Consider the following 26,257-nt stretch of genomic DNA (forward strand, 5'->3'; position numbering starts at 1 on the left):
TGACCTGACACTCCACTGAAAAAATTTGAGCAGATCTTTGCTCACAAACATATTTCCTAAATGGAAAATTATTTTACTTTTTATGCTACTTTCCTTGATAAAGACTAAGATGACAATAGCTACAACTAAACATTTGTTTGGTTAAAATGGTTTCAAAACCGGGCTTGTAATTTTCATGAAAGACCCTGTCAGATCTGTTCCTAAAGACCTTCTGTCTTTTCCTCTTGTGTAGCAGGTAAGAAATGCATCTTACTCAAGTCTGCTTCAGCACAAAAGCACACATCACTGGAGGAGCAGAGACACAAAGCTTGAAGTCATTGATATCTGTTATTTTTTAACAAGTGTTCGGTTTACAGGTCTACACAGGTACCACCCACTTCCCACCCTACAAGGGCAGCAGGGCACAACCTAAAAATCTTTCAACCTGAGTTGTGAAATGTTTGATTCAGTGAATACGTCCAGCAAGAGTTTGCCACACCTCTCAAAAGCACAGCAAAGAAAAAAAACAACTTCTGAAGCCCAGACACAAACACACCTGAAAGGCCCTCCCCATCCCACTCACACACACTTATCTCAGATCCATGAAAAAATCATTTGAACTCCAAAAATGTCATGAGGTGGAATTAATTTCCTATATGCAATCCAATGTGCTATGGATTAAAGGACTTGAAATTGCACATCTGTCACCTTGGAACAACCCAACCAAGGCCAAAGGAAAGCAAAGCCAAGTCCTGAGGAGCAAATACTATCAGTCACTCACTTAATTCTCTCAACTCTACTCAAGGAAAACAATCTGAAGTGTTCAGTGCAGTCATTTGGACCGATGATGACTGAGGCTAGCAAATGCACAGGCTGGAAAGCTGGTCAGTGCTCAGCTCTGGGGACTAATAGTTATAAAATATCTGCAGTGAGAGCCAGCACTTGCATTTCATCCATGCTGCAGCCAGGATGAAGGGACAGGCTGACAGACGTGCAGCCACCCAGCTGCTCAGCTGCATCAAAGGTGGACACCAACCTCTCTTCAGCTTCCTGCAGTGCTACGAGATAGAGCTGGGGCTGTAAGCACAGGAGAATATAGGATTGTCAGGGGAAATTACAGCATTTCAATCCACAACTGAAATCCAAGCCCCTGATCAGGGCCTGAAAAGCTGATGCCTGAGCTGTTGGACCACTGAAATCCTCTTCAAAGGTACCTTGGTCCCAGTGCACAAGCCTTTCTTAGTGCTGGGTGTAGACTTGAGGCTCCCTTACCTGTGGACACTTCCTAGGTTTACAGACAAAGTCTCTCATTGCTTTCCCTCCTCCCTATGGCTTCTTGGATCTGCTGTGACCTGTGCCGGCCACCTCTTGGGAGCTAATACCTGTAGTCTGCTGGCTCAGGCATGAATAGGAGGGAGGGAATGCAAACCTCAGAAACACCTTTTGCTAAAGGAAGAATTAGAGCCATGTTCCTCAGCCCAAGTAAGACTGTGCTTGAGGGGCTGATGGTTCCTTGGAGTTTGAAAGTAAAATTTGGCACCTACTTTCAAAAGAGGATTGTGAGCTGTGAGCTGTGAGCCGAGAGTGGAGGGACTTGTGCCTGTGTGCTTCATTCACCAGAAGGCACTTAAACCCAGGAGAGAGCTGGGATTTAGGATGAACTGCAATTCTTCAGCCTTCCCTATTTGGCTGGCTTAGGCATCTCCCCAAACAGAGGCTTTTGTGAATCCCCCTCCGAGGCACTTAACTCCACTTAAACATGCACGGAGTACCGGCATCTAATTCAGGCATGTGGACTCCATTATGGAGCCAGATGCAAACAACTCCTCATGGATTAGGATCTGAAAGGTTCTATATCCTGCACTGTCAATCAGCTAAGGCCTTCATTCCCTGCCCCCTTTTTTTTGTTTCAAAATCTAGACTTTTTAAAAGCAGATAAGCATTTGTAAAAATTATTCTTGTATCTATGCAAAGACATATTTAAGGCATGTGCTAGATATTCCCAGGATGATGCAGTTAGATCAACAATGACTAATTCTACAAAATCTGGCATTAGAAAAAGCAAAGCACTTAAATTATGTCATATCCTTTCCTGCAAACTTTGTCCACCAGATTCTCATTGCTGAACATCAGAACCAAAGGTTTATGGCTACCCACAGGCCTTGGCTCAACCAAATTCAAAAATAAATCCACTAGGCTGATATTTCTGTAACAAGCCAAATGGAGTTATATTTCATACAGCAGGACAGCAATCAGCAATTCTTAAAATTATTTTCATTTGTGTGTTTTGTCTGACTCTGAGATGGGGCACCTACATTAATTCCAGGTTAATTTTGCCTTTGGTCAAGAAACATGCTCAGATTTTCAATTGTTAGCAGAAAACATGTGTTTCTGTCAGAAATGCTTTGTGGAAGGTTTAACCATGCTAATGAAAGAGATATTCTAGAGTATATAATTGTAGCCCACAGGATCGGAGTGAGAGGGGTTTTTTCTTAGGTTTGAGCAGTATTGCCTGAAAATTGTTGCAGATTTCTCAGTAAATTAAATAGTAAGGGTGATTAGATCCTGCAGGAATGAGCTCCTTAGAGGACTGTACTCACAATTTGTATTAGTAAAGTTACCCAGGGGCTCGTTTTCTCAAAGGTGTGTTTGCAGCTTTGGGAGACACTTGGACAAGTGCCAGCACTGGATGCCAGGTGCAATTTGGGCTGTGTTTAGAGCAGGAGCACTTTGCTGCAAAAGCAGCACTAAATGACAAGGTACTTGCAGCTGAGAAGCAGCCAAACCAGCAGTCCTGAGCAAGGTGCTGGGAGAGTACTGGGACAACCCAAGAAATCAAAACCCCAAGTCAGCTTTGTTGGTATTTCTGCATCTCTATGAGTAGCTTGTGGTGACTTAACTGTTTCACACTGAGGGGACCCCAGAGCACAGCAGCTTCATGGCGGGCAAAGGAAGAAACACCTGGAGGAGAGCTGGGTCTGGAATGGATGAGAGTGTGTGAAGGAATTAACTGAGATACCAGAGATTTAACAGCTCTCTGCTTGGAACTGAGAGGTAATCCCATTTCTTCCATTGTCACCAATTTAAGCTTTAATAATAAATCAGCAGTGATTGTACTGGACAAAAATCTGGAATATTTTATACTCTCTGGGAGTATATAGTATCCACGTTTGCTCTTTCATTTGATACTGTTCTCATTACAGCTTTTTGAAAGTAACATGCAGAGAGGGGAAGTAAGGCAAACTTACAAAGAGTTTTCATCTCTTCTTTTAAGAGATAGAGGGCAGAATGTACAAACTGCTGCCACATAATAATGTCATTGCCTTTAAATGGATTAGTTTCAAATACTATCTCTAGAAATAAATTATCACCCTCCTCTTCTTTTCAAGTAAAAGGTAGTACCAGTAATCAAAATCACTAAGAAATTAAAAAAAAAACAAAACACCTCAATTGGTATATTTAATTTTTTGTCAGTTTGGGGGTTTTTGCCTATTCAGGTTGTAGACTGGATTATCTCCTAATATGTGTCTAAATCTCATAAACTGCCTTTGAGAACTGCTGTTAAATTCTGCTCCTGCTTCTCCTCTTCCTGAAGTTCTTCTTACTTCTCTCTATGACTAATAGCTGTATTTTGTTTTGCCCTTTCTTGTGCTTAACATTTATTCCCCAAATCAGTCTCTTAACAGTGGTCTGTTGAAAATTGTTTACTTTTTTGGGTACTGTAGTAAAGATTACATGCCATTATGTCTTTGGCTTGGAATGAAGTCCTCATCTTGATTAAATGTGACACCTAGAATGAACTTGTGTTCAGAGGACTAAGCCATGACAAGTTACCCAGAGGAAGGGGAGAGATTTGTGTTTTCCTGCACTTGCAGTCATCAGTGTTTTGTGACCATACAACACTGCTGTGGCATTTATAGCCCAGTGATAACTGTTATGGAAGAGAAGACAAACCTACTTATTTTTCATTTGGAAATGCAAAATTATTAACGCAATATTGTTGAAGAATTTCCTGGCTAGTTTTCCTTTGTCTGCCTCAGGGAAAAAAATGATTGCTGAAGTTTAATACTTTATGAGATCTCCTGACTATGAAGGTCTAGTAATTCTCCTTGGGATGATCTGTGACACAGATAAAATGCAGAAATCTGAACAAGGACGATGGAAAACTACATGCAGTGGTGACTGTAACTTTGAGAAAGTTGTGTTCCACCAGTTCTTGTGCATTGATTTTACTGGTAAATATCTTATTTTGTAAAGTAAAAAGTATATTTCTGCGAGTTCAGTAATTCGGGCCACTACATGATCTGGAATAGATTTTTCTCAAGTAATTAAATTAATTACTTCCATATAACAATTAGCAACATTAGAAGCCTGTGAAATTGAGGAGTCAGAGAACTGGTCACTTGCGTAGACAGGCAGTTTGACATATGTAGATAACCCCATTAATTTCAATGAGAACTGTAATCTGTATAAAATTTGCTAGTTATTAAATATTTTTAAATTAATATCAACCTATACATACCCAGACAGTTCTCCATGCAGTAGACTGCAGCCTGTTTTTCCTAATCAAGCAAAACTACAATGAGAATTTTGCTCAATTAAGAACTGAATAATTTGGCTGACTTTTACTCTGTTCTTGGCAGTAGAAAAAAACCTGGTCTTTCCAACAGTAAGTGCCAGTGCAAAATATTTTGGAAAGGAACAAATGTCAGTTTAGATCTATGAAATTACCATTTTCAGGCAGTAAAATTAGAATCACTCTGGTTTGTATTAACTTAAAAATACCCAAACCCTGGCCAGCTATTGTGCAGCTAAGTAAACAGGTATCCACTACTGGCCCAGATTCTGTTCTTAGTTATGGAAGCATTTTGACTGCAGTGGACATAATTCCCATTTCTAAGCAGTAAAACAAATATCACTGAGTCCTTTTGCATGTGCTTAATTTATTGATATTGGTATTCGGCTGTAGAAATTATCAGAATAGCTAAATGTATCTGGTTTGAAGTGGACAACAATGATTGGTACTGAGTCCATTTTACTGCAACTTATTTTGCTAGTTATGACATTTAATGGGATGTCCCAGATGAACAGCTTCACTAGCCTAGCCCCTCTGAGCTAAAAGGAAATTTTCCAAAGATGGAAGAGTTGGAAGATAAGTGGGAGTGTTGCTTTCCTTTAATTATTTTCTTTTAAGGAAATGTTTTTCTTATCATTCTTTTCATCTATTCAAAACTATCCCAAAGTCTTCCTGGAAAATGGGCTGGAAATGTCATGAGAACAGACATTATTTCATATATCTGATTTTTTTTTTTTCAACTGGCGACAAAGATCCCATTTAATTAAATGAAAGCAGACTTTGGGATGTCTCTGTTGATGTACAGACCTACAGGCAGTAGGAGAATGAGGAAAGAACCTGTAATGTAAGCCCATCACATTAAAAATATGTACTTATGTTCAGACTTGACTATTGTTTTACAAGGAACTCCCAAGAAAACATGCATGTGGATCCCATTTCCTGCAGAAGTTTTCTTTAAACACTCATGAAATCAACATATCATACTTCAAAGATTTCTTCATTTAGCTGGAATTAGGGCTGTAAATGTTCTACTCATATCCTTCACCGTGGGTTAGCTGATGCCACCAGCAAACCCACTTTGTACCTGTGGAAAAGGCTACTCCTCCTTGGCCTGCTTGGGAGCTCTGCAGGCCAAGTGTCAGTGCTGCAATCAGGTCTATAAATCTGCTACATTATTTGTGTACTGAAGTTCCTCTTCTCATTGTGATGAAGAAATAATTGAATTGCAGAATTCCACTAGTTACATGTGAAGCTCATTGAATTTTATTCTCTAACAAAACCATTATTTTGTAAATGGGGAGGGAAAAAAAGTTTAAATGTAAATGGATACATATGTTTTTGGTACTTAAACCCATTTAATTACACCATTATTTTGGCAAACAACGTGACATGGACAAGTTAGATGTTAGCCTTTTTTATAATTGAACCAAAGTGATCATGCATATTTGTGTGCTGGCTACACAACTACGTTTGATCTTTGTCCAAGCACAGAAAATTAGTGCAAAAAAAGCATGGGAGGATCCAGGGCTTCCAAATATATTAAACTCATTACTAAGATGCTTTAAACTTACTCACAGTTCAGCCTTGTTCACTCTTGGTGATGATGTCTCACTGACTAAAAGTAATAATCCTAAATTGAATTGTCTTGCAAAGAAATGCAATGGTGCAATTGTAATTTTAACATAGATGCTTCTCAAGAAAAATCCAGTTTGAATGTTACCACATTTTAAAATGCATTTCTATGACCTTGTTCAGCTGTGCGCTGCCAAAGGATGCACATCGTAAATGAGTTGAAGTGTAAGTGTGCAGAAAAGCCAATGCTTTTTACTGTAGATAAAACACAGCCTCCCACAGTTGTTATCTCTGAATGTGGAGCTGGTGCTCTGATTCAGAATGGTGCAACAGGCACATGCTGGATGTTTACTATTCTCACAAGATATTCTTTCCTCTTACAGTGCTGGAGAGGAGTGGGTTAGAAAATGATAATTGTGAAAGACTGTTCCTATCTCCTATGAGAACATGCTGTCCCAAGAAAACTGAGGAAATACTGGCTTACACTTTTTCCAAATGAATTAGCTGTAAGTGTGGCGGTGAGTGGCAGTAAGATCTTTTAGGCACTGCATTGTTTCCCAGTTTCCAGTCCCTGCAGTTGACTGTTTACAGGTATCTTTGTGTCTTCACCTATGCAGTTTCTGGCTCCTCCACTTCCCCCCTCTCCCAGGGTGGCAAAGCAAGCCAGCCTAGGGATGCTGTCCCAGAGGACTAATCCTTTGCTCCAGGGGGCTGGGGGAAGGACTCCTACCATCATCAGTGGTCCCACCCTCGAGCCCAGCAGCTCAGGCTGTGACCTGCTTTTGGAGGTGACCTTTTATGATTTACAGACTAGGTAATGCTAATGAGCAAAAAGAGAGCTGAAATGGATGATGGAAATGAGCCTCTGAAAGCAGTGTGAAGCCTGGTACTTGCACAGTTCTGTTAAGGAAATGCTGTTATTCCTAAGGAAAGGACACTATTTCTACAGCTATAATCCAAGACATTTTCCTCTTTAGCACCAAAGCTACACTCTGAGATTCATCTTGGCTTAATGCAAACACTGCACAGGGCAGTTCAGGGATAGTCAGCTCTTATGGGCAATTGCAGCTTTGTAAGCTCTGGGGTTATTAGATTCCTACTGCAGTCTTTAGTAGACAGAATGGGTTTGGCGTTTAAAACCCATCTTGTATAATTTTTCTAATTCCAGATACAGTAACTTTAACTAATTTGTGGCAATAACAAAGTAGAACTAGATGTCTTGGTAAACTTATAACCACGATAAAAAGTGTTTTGTTTGGTTTTTATTTATAAAGTATATTTATAAAATCAAGCCCACATGCCAAACAGTGTAGCATCTAAAGATCAAATTTTTCTTGTCGATGTATATGTATTTAAATACTGGCAGGTGCTGCAGACAGTTCAGATGTCTGTGGGAGCAAATTTTGATCAGGATGGAAGCTGCATTGGGTTTTCCCGGGAGCAGACCCGTCTCGGTGCTGGAGCTGCCCTGCAGGTGGCGTGAGCCACCCGCTCAGCAGAGACACAGGCCCAACACTCCTCTTGCCTTTCAAAGGAGAAAAGCAAAATAATAAAAGCATGCTCACAGAACTGTCATTTATACAGGGGCTGTGGGCCGTGTTGGCTGGTGCACGGCTGCGTTAACGGCGCCTTAGGTGTTGTGAGAAATTAAAGATTTAATGTTTTTTTTTTTTTTTCTGGTAAAGGTAAAATCATATTTTAAGACACAGTTTTTTTCCGTGCCTTTGACTGAAGAGAGTCTGCCTTTCTTTCAGGTACTTTGATCACCTACAGAGAGCTCATTACAAGCTCAATTCCTTGTGTTGGCCGGGGCAAATACTCTATAAACTAAGCATATACCTTTCCTTTTAGTAGTTTCTGGCTTCCTGTCTTTTAGACTGTGTTTAACTTTTTAGACTCTCTCTCATTTGTCCAAAGGCTTTGTTTTCTAGCTATCATGGAAGTGTATCATGTTGGAATGTGCTTTGCTCGGGCACAGCAAAATCTGCAGATTTTTCTGCTGGTGAGTGGAAAATGGTAAGCATCAGCCCTTTGATCTTAACCATTCTGTATTTAGGAAAAAAAGGGAACAAAGTTTGAGTGTGTCTGCAGTTAGTTCCTATGCATTCTAACTCCCATTTAGGGGTCATATCCATTCCTGGCTGAATTTAATCCCATTTCACCATTGTGAAATGGTGTTTGTATTCCACATCTGGCCATGGTAGGAGGAGGTAACATCTACATTCAGGCATCTTTTCTGCTCCATTCAGCACTACTGAATCACAGAGAAAAATCATCCATATCTGGGTAAAAAGTGAGGGGGAAGAGGAAATTAAAAGGAGAGGGAAGTCAAAGGAGGACTGTCTGGCAAGATCTTAAATCTTCAGCTCTTCACAACCAGTGTTACCCCTGTGGGTAACTAAACTCCTAAGCCAGGTACCAAGGACATGAGCTTTTAGGGACAGTGAAGAAATTCGTATTTCAAGGTACAAAAAAATGCGTCTCAAGAAGGATACAAAGGAATAAGCAACTGGAATGGGAATTCTGCACAAGCCTGAAGGACAAGGTGTGCAAAGTATATGAATATCTGAGACTGGAAACAGATCTCTCATGTCATTGTCAGGTGTGCCTGTGGGAGGAGTGGAGAAAACCCCACCAGGCATGTTCAGCACCTGTAGACACAACGTGGGCATGAGTGTTTGGCACCCACAGTGTGCACAACAATCTCCTCAGGTATGATCATGCTGGGATATGCCAGAGGTTGTGGAGTTAGGAACACAAAAAAAAAGCGTGGGAGATTAAAAGGATACACTTTGCAAAAAATTCAGCCAACACCTGGCTCACCCACTGTCCTGTTTTTACTATTTAATCCCAGTCACACTCCTAAGATATCTTTAAATATTCTGAGTCCATGAGAGATGCACCCAAAGACAAGATTAATACTGAAGATTTTTTTTTCATTTCCACAGCACAGTCCTGAATACAGCAAGTAGTGTTTTCACAAAAAGCAGTGGTTGCAGCCACTTCTGAGGTACATAGGTAATATAACTCTTCTTTAGATTTCTGAGGTTACATACCTCCAGGAAAACAATTTCCACTTGGTATACATTAAACTGAGTTTGGGAAATAAAAATGTCATTGTCAGTGTTTCACAGGCCAGAGCTAAATTTTTCCTAAAGGAGATGTTAATAATATCCAGAAGAGGGAATGAACTCACTGCAGGCAAAAATTATAATATAATAATAAAAAAGTCAGATTCCTCCAAGTCTCATTTGGTTCAACTGCAGATTGCAGGAGATTTCTCATAAAAGTATTTGATATATTTTATTGTGACCATCTACAATGGTTGGGAAAAAACAAACATATCCTGTTGAGAGTTAACATATAACTCTTCCTCATCATGCTAAATTTTTAGCAGAAAACCTGCAGGCCACTGGGCTTAGCTGAGCTGGGTAAGCCTTTTAGCTTTACCAAACATCACATCAAAAGTTGGGACTGAGTAAGTGTTAAAGTTTTGTTAGGATGGCGTGTCCTAAAATAATTGTAGAATGCCAAAGACAGAGCTTCCCGTGTTCCTTCAGGCTGAGTAGGGATGCCAAGTATACAGAATTGGAAGCTGTCTATCAGGGTTTTTTTATTTGCTTGATATTGAGCAGACAGCAGAGACAAAATACCAAAAATGCTTGAAATCCTTATGACCTTTCACTGCAAACTGTGAACTTTGTCCGCTAAACTCAAATTTCTATTTACACTGTCAGCAGAGGCTCCATGCTATTGCCATTTCTTTGTCTTTTCAGTTTGTCATTTATCAAGGGACAGCTTCACAAACACTGCACAGGAGGGGGGACCTGAGCACATACCAGACCTTTTGCATGTTCAAAATACTTAGTCTCCCTTCTGTGGATTGCTTAAAAATAACTGCAATGCAAGCAAAGTAGCATGAAATATGCTGATTGCACCCAAAAGACATATTCTATAGAAAGTCTTAGCTTTGCCATCAGCTGGCATAGCTCACATTCCCCAGTTGTGTCCTGAATCCTTGCTGCTGCACAGCTGCCTCCATTTACACCATCTTCCATTAATACAGGAGTACCCAGGTGACTACTGAATAAATGGTCCAAAAATACATTCAGTAAAGAACTGCATCCCCTTCTTAAATGAAATATCCCTGACTTCAGCCTTGTGCTTCAACATCCATCCACCCATGTAAATGAGGGGTTAGAGTGTTGCAGAGAACAAGTGCAGGGTAGATTTCAAATGTGCAAAGTACAAATTGTGAGAGTGAGTAGAGGGAGTAGAAAAGTGAGGGTGACTGAATACTGGCATTGGTTGCCAGGGAGCTTGAGGAGTCTCATTGTTGGAAATAATTCAAAAGCTTTCTGGACATGGTCCTGGAAAACCAGTCTAGTTGTCCCTGCTTGAGCAGGGGGGTTGGACAAGGTGACTTCCAGAGGTGCCTTTAAACCTCAGCCATTCTGTGATGGTCAGATTGTTCCTATGGAAGACTACTGTGAACTGTAATATTTATTGCTATTTGTATAACTTTGCCAATTAAAACAGGACGGCCTTAATCAGTTATTTAAATAAACCAGACAGCTACATAAAACTCCTTTGAAATGAAATGTAAGTTAGAATTATATAACAAATGTTTTAGCTGAACTCTTGGTATTAGATGGGTAATTATTCTGACTGTATTTCAAATTCCATTTCACACTGTGGTAGCATTCCTTGAACTTTACAAGGCAAAGGCATTAATAGGGTTGTGTCTGTACTCTTTAGGGTCTAGAAAACTGTCTTAAAATGTGACATTTCCTGAGAGACTTTGGCATAGAAAATACATTGGTGTTTCCAAAAGAAAGTGAGTTCACAAGGAATCATTTCACTGATACAATATGTTAATGAGGCTTTTGAAAGAAGACTTTTCACTTAGTGTTACTTTTCCCTGAACGTGAAAGCTATGGAAAATGTGTAGAAAACCTTCACAAAGTGATGATGGCAGCTGTATGCTCTATATGTTGCTGTTAATTAGCTAGCTGTTAATAAACCATATGCTTTAGCAGGAGGATTTATGCATAATGCAAAACCCATAAGAAGATTTATTGTGTGGTATAACTGTCCCAAATCAGAGAGGCACATTGTTCCAGTCTTCCACAAACTTCCTGTTATCAGTATAAAAATCTGCTGCCTACTGGCTTCAAGTTCTTTTGATATGAGTTGGTCTGGGGAGTAGGGGGGCTCGGAAGTGGAGAATTTAATGAGCAGCGGGTTCCTCGGTTCTCTGCTCTGCACAGCCTGGGATCATAAACTTGTCATCATGGTTACTAACAGCAAGCAGGAGGTATCTATACAATATCCCCAATTCTAAAGATTTGTGGAGGCAACTTCATCCTGTTCTTTTTATGTGTTCTTCTGTACTGGAGCTTTTTGTGTCAATTATCGCTACTAAAGCCCTAAACAAGCCCCTCTTCTTCAAAACACAGACAAAAGCAACCATTGGGTTTATTCACAGTAATGCTTGGATTAGTTAAAGAAACCACATTCACCAACAGGAAAAGTAAATTTCTAAGCTATTGAATAACACTGCTATGTTTGGAAAAGATTTTTCTTTTGTAATTCTCCTTTAATTTCCTCCCATCCAGAGCTGCTGTGAGGAGTCTAAAGCTAGGTTTTCATGAGCGAGTGAAGGAGTCCAGCAACTGACTCCTATTTAAAATAAATGGTCCTGGAAATGTAAGGTAACATTTCCATAAATACTTGAGTAATTTGAGGTTTAGATTCCACTAAAAGTCATCCAGTATTTCCAGCTCCCCAAGTCAGACAGGGAAAAGGCAGACCAGTAAACTAATCCTTACTATCAGATAAGCAGGGGTTGAATGGAGGCACATAAAACACAAGAAAATGAGGAGGAAACTCTGGACAGGGGAGATGCCTATGTTCAAGAAGTTTATACACTAACAGGCATAAAAGGCAGTTCAACAGGAAAAAGAATAGACAGAAAAAATATCAGACTATATAAACTGAAACATTACTTTCAGCGGCTTAGGTTTGCTTTGAATTTTGAGATACGACCTCAGTAAATCCACATAAAATTGTATAAGTTTATCACCTGACTCAGTGCCTCCAAATTCAGCATAGGGGTTTTTTTTTTTCCATTCTGCTTCCTGATCAGATTAGAAAGTTTCTGAAGTTAAACAGTGCATTCTGGTAACCTTTCTGAATAGTTTTGCTTTCTTCATTTCAGTTTTGTTTTTCAATTTAAAAATATTATTAAAATACCACTTTTGGGTGGGTAGTGACTACCACGACACTGTGTAGAAAACCAAAACAATTTGAAGCAAGCTAGACATTCTAAGTACATTTTTAAAATACCTTATTGCTTAAATAAAATAAATCCCTTAGTCTAGCAATTACTTTCAGATGTTTGATTGTTTATTTTTAAAGAACTGTCATGTCAACCATTTAGAACTGGCAAGAACTATATTGATATCTTCACAAGGTTTCTCTAAAGTCTGCTCCCCTCCTTATGTTGGGGACTACATACTCATCTTCATTGTCTCTTGTATTTATCTTATTTTTGCTGTATTTTATTATATTTTATTTTATTACTGGATGAAAAACTTAGCAGAGCTGTTTGTGGCAAGATTTAGTTACAGGAAACCCAACAGCTAAGCCCCAGTTTCAGCTGAGACAATTAGACTGTTGATTTTGGTAGCAGCTCAGGACTTCTATTTGACCCAAATGCCTTTCAGGTCTATCTGCCAGTTGATGCTCAAGTCTGAAAATTTTCTGTATGCTTGCTACAGATAGAGGGCTTTGTTTCCTTTTCATCTGAGGTATATTTCTATCCAGATCTGAATGTTTTGCTGAAATTCTTCTCCATTCACTGGAACAGATTAAAAGAAAAAAAGGAAATAACAATATTTTCCAAAACTTTCAACCTCTTTTTAAGTTTGTTTTTCCTTTAATTCTCTGTTTCTTGATATCTGTGAATTGAGGACAGTGTTTTTCTCAAAGCAATTTTTCCACTCATGAAAAGTAGTGGGTGCTAATTTGTGATGCTTAGCTTAACTGTTGCTTGTTTCTATCTAGCAGCTATATTTATTAGCTTATATTACTGTCTCACCTGTTGTAATAAAGGACTCAACCACTGAAAACTCAATACTTTTTAAAAAGTGATCTATATTATGTAACACCAGAAGATATTTATTGAAAGGTATGAAGAAATTACTAATGAACAGAGCAGTGTTGTTGTACAGTCTTTTCATCAACTACTACAGACACTTCACAGCTGAATTATCCAACTCCACTGCCATTCTTGAATGGATGCTTTCTTAAGTGGATGGGCTCTAAAATCTTATGGATGGTCTGGGAGAATGCAAATACTGAGAAGTGTTTTATTCTATGTCAGTAGTTTGTGGGCTAGAGTCTTGAGCTTTTTTTCCCTCATCTTTTTGTTTCTCCTTTTTTTCTTGTTAGACTTTTCTAGCACCTGATGTAGGGTAGGTTACAGCAGCTGGTGCTGGATGAAAACAGTTACCAGGGACAGCTCCAGCCATGGCGTGGCCAGAGATCCTAAAATCCTGTCATTGCACCAGTCCACCCCATGGGGTTCATATTTCAGTGCTCCCCAGTGAGTACCCACCCCAGTGGGTTCCCAGAGTGGGGTCTTAGCCAGGGCTGCTGCTCCAGAGCCACAGTGTGAGGTCACATTTGTGTGACTCTGCTGGTTCTTCATCTCGCACAGATCGTGTGTGACTTCCGAGAAACGCTATTGGATGTGACGCTCATCCTCCTTAAAAGATGTCCAGAAAGTCTGAGAGATTTACATGATTGATTCTTACCATGTGGATTCTTTTAATTAATTAGCTTTCTAGAAACCAAAACAGAGTGCAGGACACTACTGCAATGCAACTTGTTAAGCAATAATGCGTTTTTTCTTCCAAAAGTCACACTTGATAACAAACAATACTCGTAGGCATAAGATGACTGTGGACAGTATGAGCTAATGTCTCGTTGTCAGAAAGTTTTCCATTAAGGCTCAGAATGATGTTTAACATACTCTTCCCATTATTGAGCTAAACTAAACATTGTATTAAGTATGGATTTCTCAATGAATGTTAGTGCTGTTTACTTTAGCATGTACATACATCTGGAAGTGGACACGTGTGCATATGTGTTTTGGGGATCAGAAGCACATCCACAGCGCAGTTCACTCTAGTCCCAGGATAAAATGTTTTTTGATGTTTCTTTCCTAATGAAACTGTCCTTACTCTTTTCCAACCATAAAAGTATATTTAAACCAAGCTTCTTTACAAAAACACAAAATGCCAAAGTTACATGTTCTCTCCTATCAAACTATGGAGAATGACTGAAAGGGTAGATTTCTTTATCTATGATGAAAAGTGCTGCTGAGGATGATCATCAAAATTTATGGACCGTATAATTTTCCACTCAAAATTCAAAAGCTTTGGTGTATAGCAAACACTTGAGTAACTTATCAAATCCTGTGTAAGTGATGGCTTTAAGACAACTAAAGTTCTAAGCCTTTGTGCTTTTTTTTTTGGCATTTCATAGAACTCACTTAGGATTGCAAAGCTGAAGATACTTACATTGAGGTTTTGGGACAAGGCAGAAGATGGACAGGTTGGTTGCTTTTCACTCTAAGAGACACAGATTTCCTGATTGTGTTAGGCCCGGTGTTATTCTGTTGATTTTAGGTTGGTCCTAGGAGAAAAAGAAAGCTTGTAAGAAATGTATGAGCACAGTATCTTTTTATCTTTCCACCCCCAGAAATATTAAGAACTATTAGTCAACATTTTCAAACATAGTGGCTTAACCTAGTCTTTTAATTCCCTATTCCAGCTTCTTATTCAAGGTCTACTGTTCAGAAGTATGAAAATCTGGCAACACATTCATTTTGAGTAGCCTTTTTAGTTATTCAGTGCTTGTGAAAACTGATGTAGCAGCTTGAATATGGACCAAAAATCCTAGTGTTCGGTGTTTTTGTTGGCAATCCTGTAATAATTATGCTGTAAATCAAAATATGGGTTTGGATTTCAAAAGTGCCTTGAGCCTTGTTCCCACCCTTCTACATAGACACTGCATAACCTTTTCAGATTACAAGGTATAAAATTATCAGTCTGAAATACAGATGAAAAACTTTTACCTAATCTTATATTTCTCCATGTGTGTCATGCCCATGAAAATGCACATACAAACCCTTTCATGCAATGCATAAATAAAATCATTAGTTCCCAACAGGCACTGTGCTTGGAAACTACCAAAATCCCAAGCATTACTGAACTAAAATATGAGGATACCAACAAGGGGAGCCACAGACAGTGCTATTGTCCTATAGAAAATAAAACCTACTTTTCTATTTTATATTCTGATCATTCTCACACAGCTGCTACCAAATCCTATGTGCTTTGCCTGACACAAATCCCACTGACATGACTGGGAAGAGTCTCTGTGATTTGTTGGGTTCAGCTGTGGATGGAGAGTTTGGATGAGTGTCCTCCAGCTGGAGTGAGCATGTGCCTGAGTGCTGTGCTGGACCAGAGCTGGGGAGAGTCCTGCACCTCCCTGCACAGCCCCTGCCCTCAGCTGCTCACCACACACTGCACTTGCTGCTCTGCATCCATCCCACAGGGAACCATGGGCTCCTGGAACCCAGCTCATGGATAAGCAGGGTGATCGCTCTTCGTGTGCTGATTTGCTTTGTGGTTTAAAATTGGTCTAAGATCTTCCTTGCCTGTGTTTTTGCTCTCCAGAGCCACTGGTTCCCCAGCAGTCAGAGTAAGTCCAAGGAGCCAAACACATCCAAAGGTATCTCTCCATTTACTTTTAGCATTTTATCAGCCAGGGCAAAATGCAAATTCAAGAGCAGTGGCTCCCGACCTCTGCAAGGCTGCTCCAGGGTGCATTGTTGCCACCCAGCCCCTGAGTTTCTTATTGCTGGCTGGAATCTGTCCCTTCAGGTGACTCCTGCTTCCCACCTAGTCCCAGCACAGGCTCTGAGAGCTGCTGCATCATGGCAGCCAGGTAGGCACCTTCCTCTCAAAGCCCAAACACCTTTCAGAAAGAAACTGGCTGCTTTTCAGGCCCTTTGTCTTAGACTATGGATTAGATTAATCATGACAAAGCTTTTTGGCCTCTGGTATAAAATTTATTTAAAAAAATCTCTTTAATGATATCAGGCTAAGTTTTCTGGCAATACCAATCTGGTCTCCAATTGACCTTGCTTTGATAGATAATTGGTGTTGATTTTCTCCTGACTACATCCATCTCTTGCAAGCAGATCCCTGATGCATTTGTGATGGAGTTTGGGAGATATGTGATCACCTGGGGAACCAACAGGAGATAAAGCCCGAGTACTGTGGATTGTTTGCAATTGATTTAATCCAATTCATTGGATCTGTACAAGGAAATGTGTATTTGCCACCTTTCTGAGAGGACTCTAAAGCCTTAAGAGCAGAAACTGCCAATGTGGTACACAGAACTTCGTTGCCATTTGCTTCCTAGTTTTCTGAAGAGTAGCTTTTCCTCGTTTATCCTGCCAAACAGGCCTTCTACTTCAAAGGATGAGGCAGTAATTCAGAGCACATCTATACCCTGTCAGAACTTTTAGAGACACCTCTGTGCTCTGCAGTTCAGGTCAGGATACAAACTTCTCTGCAACTTGCAGGTATTTAGGTTTGGGACTTCGGCTTGGCTTCCTGAGTGAATGAGGGGAAGCCACCCAGTCAGAAGTAGCTTTGTATACTTAGCAAAATGGAGATCTGCCAGACTGAAGGGGATGGCAGCTACTTTGCCTGTGACTGAGGGGAGAGGGATTAGGCATTTCAGCCAAACAGCTCATTCCTGCCTCCTGTTTGTACCATCCATGGTGCTGTTACTGCCTATGCAGGATTAGGGAGAGGGTAGAGGAGTGCCAGCGTGTACCAGAGGGCCCCAGAGCAGCAGCAGCAGTCACATCTGTCCTTTTGTCTGCAGCAGGATTTCTCTGTCTTTCTGCCCTGGTCTTGGCCTAGTTCCTTTTCCTCCAAACCAGCACTGACCCTTCCTTGACAATCAAGATGGAAAAGAAAAATGTGTAGACAGTGATGTTGGAAACAATGGAAGTGAAGATCTCTGGGTGTCCTCCCTCTGAGGAGGAGAGAAAGGAAGGAAAAGAAGGGATCACAAAGAGGAGAGCCAAAAAGGGAGAGAGAGAAAAAGTTCCCTGTCTCCTTTAAATTTCCCCACACAGAGGCCACTCAATCCCCACCTTTCATTCTCATATCTTTCCCCATCCCACACCACTGCTACCCCTGCCTGCCTTGTCTGCTCCAAGGATGCCCTCAGCTGGGAGTTTGGTTTTGTTACACAGTGTAACAAATAAAAAGATAAATTCCCGCTCCAGTAGATCACTCAACAGGCTCCCACTGATTTTTCTTAGGGGAACTCTTGGCCACTTTGAGATGCTTTCTTTAACATTCATCTATTATTATTATTATTATTATTATTATTATTATTATTATTATCCTGTTCTTCATGTCCCGAGGCCAATCACTTGATGTGCATTCTTCCACTTTACTACTTTCAGAACTGAAAACCTGTAAGGGTGAGATAATTTCTTTTAACTTGAAAAAATAATCTCTTGAAAGATTTCCTACTGATACAATTGCAGTCTTCCCTGTGTTATTCAGTCATGTGCAGATACTGTTAGATATATTAAGACTATTTGGAGAAATTCCAAGTACAAGCCATAATGTTAAAGCAACAAGAGTCTTATTTTGCTATGGAGAAAATAACTCCCAAGAAAGTTTCTTGGAGAAGGAAGTGAGGGAGGGAATATGAGAGAGATGATAATGAGAGAATCATTCCTAAGAGAACGTTTAAGCATTGAATTTCCTGATTGATAGAGTTTCATTTCATTGCTCTGTTTTTAAGACTTGCTTTGTGCAAAATTGTATCTGAAAGGAGAGGAGAGAACTTATTTTCTGTGTACTAAATCTTCAGATATAGTGAGGTGTACTCTTCTCTCTTTTCCACTCTGCTACCTGCAGGTATTAAATGAGTGTGGAAAACAACATTTTTTGCTTGCAATTCAAGTGCAGAAAGACAGAAAGACAGAAAATCACAAAATCACCGTATTCTCTCAGCACAGAAACAGCATGATCCCTAGTTAATTTAAGTAGTCACAGAAATATAACTTCTATTTTAAGCAGGTATTTAAGTCCTGCTGATTCAATATTCAGCCCAAATGCAAATGACTTTTGTGGAATGAGGCTTGCACTGAACTGGATCCACTTAGTAAAATATTTCAGTCTGTTGTTTGAGAGAGAAAAGATGAATCTGGTCAACTGTTGGAAATGCCTCTGTAGCAAAATCACTTCTGTACTGATTAATTGTTCTGTTTTCTAGGGAATTTTTAAGGGGTTGGGTTTTTTTTTTGTGAGAAATTACTAATGTGGGATAGACGATTGATCTGGAGAAAAGTTACAAGAATGTATACACATAATTGCATTTTTTGAAAGTAGCATGCTACATAGGATTTCCTAAACTGTACCAGAAAACATTAACATCCTGGAACTGACATTTGCAATTTTGAATTCCAGCTTTCCAAGTATAATTTGTGTCATTGTAAATGTTTTGGTATCAAAGTTGGGACTCACTTTGGATAAGACAGTCCATAAACTCAATTTTTTTCCCATTTATTATTTCCTTTTCCACTGTTCCAGAGATGACAGCTGTAATATTTAATACTAAGAAATAGTAAATTAAAATAGAATGTTTTAAAGTATTTATTAATTATAATATATATGTTTTCATTTATAATTCACTTTTTTCTGACTTTGTTCTCTTCTTTGCTTAAAGCACCTGTGATTCATATCTTCCATTATAAAAAATACACAAATAATTTTACATAACTACAGCGTTTGTTTAATCACACACCAAAATAGAAGGTAGAGGATATGAAAATTACTTATGACAGATGAGTCACATTAATATTTTGTTCTAAGCCATGAGAAAAATGAGACAGAAGGGGTGGGAATCAGAACAGATCAAAACCCTTAGTGCTTTACGATCCAAAACCACAACTAGCTATTGAGGTGCAAAATGTTCTTTTTTAAACAAAGTGTGAGAGAGACATAGAGTTTTGTACTGCAGATGCTGGCAGCACACAATGTTGCAATTATTCTCAATATTTTGAGATGCCTGAATCATAACCAAAACTTTGAGCAACACTGAGGTAAAAGCATTTTTATACTCCTTCACAGACACACACAAAAAAATAAAACAGAAGAAAAAAATGAGTTTGTTGTAGTTGCTTCAGAAATGGTGTGCCAAGTTTCTACCAGTGACTGAGAGTAATAACAGAAGGAAGGGATGTCATGGCATCCTCTTGCCTATTTTATTTTTTCCATTGTAGTAAATTCGGAATCATTCAGATAGTACTCCTGTTAACTTTATAGGATTTTTGTGCTGCTCAAAAGATCTTGTGTTTTCTGTCTTTGAGAAGAATCATTCTGACAGCCTTTTAAAAGGAATTTACTCTTTCAGTATATGTGGCTAACTTAGTCTGTGTATGAAGCATAATCTTGCTTCCTGTTTAGAGCACAGTAATTTGGATCAGTCACACTGGGTACACTCTCAGTAGGTTACCACTCACTATTGGACTTAAGAGGAAACATTACTGATGTGATCAGATCATATTATCTATAATCTGACTCACTGTTGGGTGAGTAAGGTGTTCTGCTTCCTAGGCCCTGGGTATTCTCTTTTTTCATTCCCTCCTCTTGATACGGTATCCAAGAAAGAGCTCAAGTCATCAAGACAGTAAACATCCTTCATGGTCATCCTTTGACAGCAGCCTCAGCTCTTAGGAAAGGATGTGCTTTTTGTGGTACCTGATGGAGGCAGGCAGACTCTTTGAGGGAGGTCTGTGCACCATCAGAGTTTCCCTGGCTGCACCAGGGGGGTTTCAATATGGAGCTGACAGACACTTCAGCCAGGCCCCACTCCAGCAAACAGTGGGGAAGGATTTGAGCATCCACATGGAGACCTGTATTTTGCCATTTATGATAACTTCAGTGCAGTTGGATGTGTGCTGTCAACTCCAACAGTTACTCTTTAGGACTGGAGCCATGTTTCTCATCATGAGAGTGAATTAGGTAGAGAAGTATTAGCTCTGCTTAACACCACTTGTTTGTCCTTCTGGTTATGAGCAGGGGACCCATTCCTACCCACTCCCCACCAAAATCTATCTTTTCCTCAGATGATAACAAAAGTAGCTGTTCAGTGCATACCATGCTGGACTGGGCTGCTTTTAGGCCACTTTTTCATGCTGTGTAGAAGACATTTAACATGGAAAGTGAAGAGGCACTTTATGGACAAATGGTAGAAATTTAAGAACTAAATGGGTGGTCTTGACCAGACAATTCCTGAGGACTTTATTCAGAGAAATACATGTCTGAATAATTAGGAACCAGAACAGTGCTTTCAGTATCCAGCTGTAAAGATGTTCTCTTAAGCCAATAAAAGAAAGTTTTCCTTTTTCTACATTTTTAATTTGTCTCATCATTTTTCTACCTTCTTAGTTTATGCAATAGTTTGGACTTGTTCTATAGGTATAAAACACATTTTCTATAATCCATCAAACATCAGTAATTTGATTCTTCATGACTGGGCTATCAGAGGCTAATGGGGTGTGATTGCATCTTGTTTGCAAATAGGTATAGCTGCTGTATTTTGTTTAGTCCATGAAAATTCAATAATTTAGTCTTTGCATGCCTGGCAATGTGTGAGATCCGTGCCTGGAGGTAAACATAAGCACATGGGGTAATGGTACTCCATTTCTTTAGTGACACTGGAACTATCACAAGATGTGTTTCTTGTTAATAGTGGCTTACAACTGTGATAAGCTTCTCAGGCGTTTCAGCCAAAGCAATTCCTACAAAACCACCTCCCCAGAAAAGGTTTGTTGGAGCGTGCTGAACTGCAATTAAGGAGTCGGCCTCCGAGGGCCAAGAAGATTATAAGGAGGTATTATTGGTCCAGACAGAAATTTTGCCAGGCCTTCAGCACAGAGTTATGTATCACTGTATGTTTATCTCTGGTATGTTTCTACACCATGAACTTGGACAGAAATTCAAATTTATGATGAAATCTAAACTCTGTTAGGACTACTGAACTTCTGTCTTGAAATTTTTCCTGATTCTAAGTAATGCATAGAAGGATTTGCTAGTACAGCCAAAACTAGCTGTTTCTAGGAGAAGTACTTGTAAAAGGAAACAGTAGGTATAAAGGGCATGGTGTAATTCAGTCAGGTTATTTATGTGTGCCTTTTAAAGAAGAAAAAAAGAAAGGAAGAAAAAAAAGAAATTAAATGTAAACTTTCCAGTTCTTTACTGCTGCCAATCTCAACAAACCAATTCTTTATCCATTCTGGAATTTTTATCAGCTTAGTCTCATATTATAAGAAAAAATGAAGTGAAGTGCACATTTTTTATATAATCTAATAAAAAATTAGAACACATGGTTTGCTGATATGTTGTGCAATGACCAATGTGCTCTGTTTACCACAGGTACAGGTAGTGTTCCTTACCCTGATTGACACCAGGCAAGTCTTGCTGCTTTGTTGATTTGCTTGGCTAAACTCCATGACCCACACCACATCCTTTTATGTAATTTCTCTCTAAAAGTTAAGGACAGCCATAAAGACTGCTAACTTCTAACTTCTGTAGAATTAACTTCTGCTAACTTCTGTAGTGTATATTTGAAATATTTGATCTAAACTCCATAAATATAATCCAGATGAAATATATCAGGGCAAGAGAACAACTTTCACTGTCATCCGCATAATTTACAAGTGCAGAAACAAGCAAAAAACCAGAAGTAAAATCTATCTTTCATTGCTGATACCCAGATAACTGAATATAGAACACTCTACACCTTTGATTTTTTTGCAAATAGAAAAAGCTTAAAGGAGATGAAATTGCCAAACAGTTTGTACATCAGCATTATAGAATCTCACATCATATGGAAAAGGAAAAACTTTTCTTCTCAAGTCTCCAGAGCTCTAAGTTGATGAAGTAACTAAACAGGCATCTCATTTATTTTGGAGAGCAAGTATTAGACGTTGAGTTGTGTACATGATTAGATTCTTTGCTGAATAGGGGCTTATATTGAAGTGGTGAAAATGTCCCCATATTTAGCAGAGAGCAAAATATCAATGGCAGGAAAGTATGGGTGGTTTTCTTTTTTTACCATACTTTTCCTCTTCAATAAAATCAAAGCAATTAAACATACTCAGACATGTTTTATACTCAGGCTGGGAGGAAGAAATGAAAAGGAACATAGTCTACTATTATTTATCAAAAAGGAGAAATGTTATATTTGTACATTTCATCACAGAGGAAAATGCTTTCAGGTTTACAGAGTAAAAAGTACTGAGAATATGTTAAAAATGCTCCTCTTGGAAGTAAAATGCCTACATGGACTGCAAAGTATGACCTCCTCTTCATTCCCCTTAGGGATTCATGCTGTTTGGTGTCTGTTCCTTTTAAGGCAAGATTCTAGGAGTTTCCCATTACAGGCAAGAAGGAGAATTCCTCTCCATGCTAATATAGTACCCAGTAAGTTCATGCCAGTGGCTTATTTGGTCATCTTTACAGTAGTACCTAAATATTCACATATTTCTCTTGAAAGTACCTTGTAAGATAGGGAAGAGGTACTACTCCCATTTTGTGGCTGGAATGAGGCTGAGTCCTCTCCCCAAGGATGGTCAGGAGACGTGTAAGAGATGTGAGGCATAGGAAGGAGGTATTCCCTGTCTCAGGGTACTGCCTTCATGGGTCAGCCTTGCTTTCTACAGGAACAGGGAGCCTTATCCAGCAGCAGCACAAACACTGCTTGTGTGTTTGAAGGAATTATGACACATTCCACCTCTTGAACTGTGTTGCACTTGGGATATGCCCTGTGAACTCAGCCAGATCTCATGTTCCCCAGCCACTTGACTCCCTAACCCCAAAATGCAATGCCTCTGCTTTTCCAAGCACTAAATTATTTTTATCTTATGAGTGTACTTTGCTAATTAAAAATTACAGAACATACTGTGTTTCTATCATGGTTGGATATTCTGCTCTGAAGTTTTCATCCCTTGATGCGTTTCTGCAGGTGGTATTTACACGTGTGACTGCATGAGGCTCTCGGCTGCAGTGCTGTGCAGATGAAAAGCTTTAAAGAGACAGCAGCTGTAAGGTGAGTTGTGTGACAGGTCAGCAGTGGTGCTCAGATGTCAGGCATGAGTCATGCAATAAACATGGCAAGTGCCATTGAATGTTTATAATTAATAACATGGGATGATAAGAATGATGACATTAATTAAACATAGAATGATTTGGGCTGGAAGGGACCCTAAAGAACCTCTAGTTCCACGCCCCCTGCCGTGGGGCATTAAAAATCTTTCTCGAATTTATACAATAAGAAGTAGCACAAGCACTGCAAAATTAAGTAAGTACTTTGACTTAGCTGAAGTCCTACAGAGAGCAACAGAAAGAACATTTGCATGGAAACATAACTAAGCAGAGTAAATATTTCAGCTATAAAAAGCTACAAAAGTCCAGGCTTTGATGAATTCCTGAGAATAAAATGATTTACTAATGCTAATTCTAAAGATAGATACCTCTTCTGAGTTAACAGAAAGATTTTGATGATAGAATATTTCTAATCACAGTTCTAATACTTTTGAATTTATGAAGATGCGTAGAAAGTACAGATCTTGAATAAATATGGATTGTAGGATGCTGACAACATTCTAGCCAGCAGAATGGGAATAGTCTTTTTAAATATAAATCAGATGTGTATCACTTTATATTAATTAAGAACAAATTCAGGATGATATTAGTTCATTTATTTCATTTTACTTTCCCACAAATGTAGAATTGAGTCAGATGTCTTTTCAGGAGGTAGCAAGAAGGATTTTAATAGAGTGGGATGGAGGGCTAAATCTAAACTGTTCTCCATATTGTAGCCATCTGAACATGGCAATATAACTTCTCTGTTCTAGAGTTCAAACTGCAATTAGTACTAAAATCAAATTTGCATGCATGTGGGAGAACTCTCCACAAGTTAAACACACTTTTAGGCTTGGTATTTTAACCTGAACTAATCTGAAGTCATATGCTACAACAGTTATAAAACCACTTTATAGGTAAGTTCCACCCTTCTTCTGGATAACATCACAGTGACATGACAGTGAAAGTGATCTATAAACTTCCAACATGGATATAACCTTGCTCATAGATAACTTCTGTGTTAGATGTGGTAGAAAATAAATCTGTCCTCTGTTTCCATGACTTAAAGTGTGGAGAATTTAACAGACTTAAGCACCTTCACTGGTGTCCAAGTCACAGGGAGATGGGAATCATAGATCTTAGAATGCTTTGGGTTGGAAGGGGACCTTGAACATCATGTGGTTCCAATGCTCCTGCTGTGGGCAAGGACATCTTCAACTGAAGCAGGTTGCTCAGAGCCCCATCCAGCCTGGACTTGAATTTCCTTGGGACTTAAATATTTCCTAGGGAACTTACATACTGTTATTGATTTCATATGGGATGACCTCAGATGCCATGCTCAGAAGCGATAGTCTAAACCCTATGGAAGTACAGAGTTAAATGGAACGTTTAGCTTTTGGAAACTGGAAAAATACCAGCCATTTTTTCCCTCAAAAACTGACAAATGCAAACAAAAGCATGAAATTACTTACCTTCCTCAGCAGCTGGTTAATGCCTCTAATTTCTTAGGCAATAATAGTACAAGGTTGACTGGGATAAGTTTTAGGTCTGGCAAACATTAAAAAGATATTTCAGATCTTAGCAGGATAGCTGGCAGGTTTAGTAGATACCATATTTGGTTATGCAAACAGCAAAACAAAGGATATGGTTATTTTAATTTAAAACTGGACTTGAATAGGATGAAGTCTGATGAAGGAAGATGGGTCAGATTTATATGTAACTGATAGATATAGCTGTGTTAGAGATCAAAAATAGCAACAGAATTGCACAGCTGTTAATGTCCTCTTTTTTAATCACTATTTTCAGGTGAATTTTTATTGGGGAAAGAAGTGTAAAAATATCTGAGGACAGATATTGGATGACAGTGACCAAGGATGGGGAAAAATCAGATATGCTCTGACTCCCAAAAATCACAAGAGAAAATGAGTATTTCAGAGCTCTTCTTCAAAGAAAGATATCCCTGTGGGTTAATTTTCCCCCAAAGATGAATTCTCCATTACTTAGACATATGAATTCTTGCAGAGGGCACCAGTTCATTGCATATGAGTATCTCTGGCAGAAGATATGAAATGTGGTTTTCAAAAAGCCATGTATCACCTACATGGTAGATCCTATTCTGAGACTGAAAAAAGATGGGTAAATTAGGCAGAACATGTAGAGATAATGTTGTCAATTGATCTTCAGCTGACTTGAGAGCACACAATAAACAGCCTTGTTAGATGCAGGGTCCACCTCCCAGAGAAGTAGTATCAGCCAGCAGGCAGGCCACTTAACAGCTCTGTGCTAATGTCTTCCCATCTACAGAACAATTATATTAACATTTACCCACCTCTTAGTGGAAGCTGGAAGAGATTAATTAACATGTGTAGTTATTTAAAGCTCTTGGCCTAAAAGCTGCGCTAAAGATCCAAGATATTTGCTAATATTATTATTTCTATACCCAGATGATTTGCTCACGTGTTTGCCACATGCCAGCACAGAAACCTGCTGGATGAACGCAGTGTTGGACAGTTGCTCAGATGAGGTCAATGGTATAAACAATGGCTCTAACTGGCAGAGTGCTTTGGAAGATCCAATCATCCTAAGGCTTTATTGCAACTCTCTGGCCATATAGAATTCAAATGAACTTCAATTTATGATTCTATGAGCTCCAAACACACTGAGGAATGATCTGGGAATTCATTCCAGCAGTGTGCAATCTCATTTGAGCAGATGTCACAACCTCCGCCTTGGACTAAAAGCTCAGTGTGAGCCAGCAGAAAATACAGTTTTAATATGCTAGATAATAAGGCAGATGCCTTATTTTAATTATTTGGAACTTCTAGCAAAGACACCTGCTGACAGCTGGCATTAAAAGGGCAGTACACCT

The 26,257-nt window shown here is 39.2% G+C and overlaps 1 protein-coding gene across 2 annotated transcripts in view; it reads right to left on the reverse strand.

Moving 5' to 3' along the window:
- Positions 1 to 26,257, reverse strand: part of COL8A1 (collagen type VIII alpha 1 chain) — an 86,441-nt gene that overhangs the window by 16,435 nt on the left and 43,749 nt on the right. The window contains exon 3 of one of the 2 annotated variants that reach the window (XM_083881509.1): positions 14,716 to 14,830. The gene's annotated coding sequence lies outside the window, so the exon portion shown is untranslated. Of the gene's footprint in view, positions 1 to 14,715; positions 14,848 to 26,257 lie in introns of both variants that reach the window. The other variant, XM_083881510.1, reaches the window with a different exon arrangement.

The sequence above is a fragment of the Zosterops lateralis genome, assembly GCF_965231275.1.
Source record: "Zosterops lateralis genome assembly, chromosome: 2".
Lineage (NCBI taxonomy): Eukaryota > Metazoa > Chordata > Aves > Passeriformes > Zosteropidae > Zosterops > Zosterops lateralis.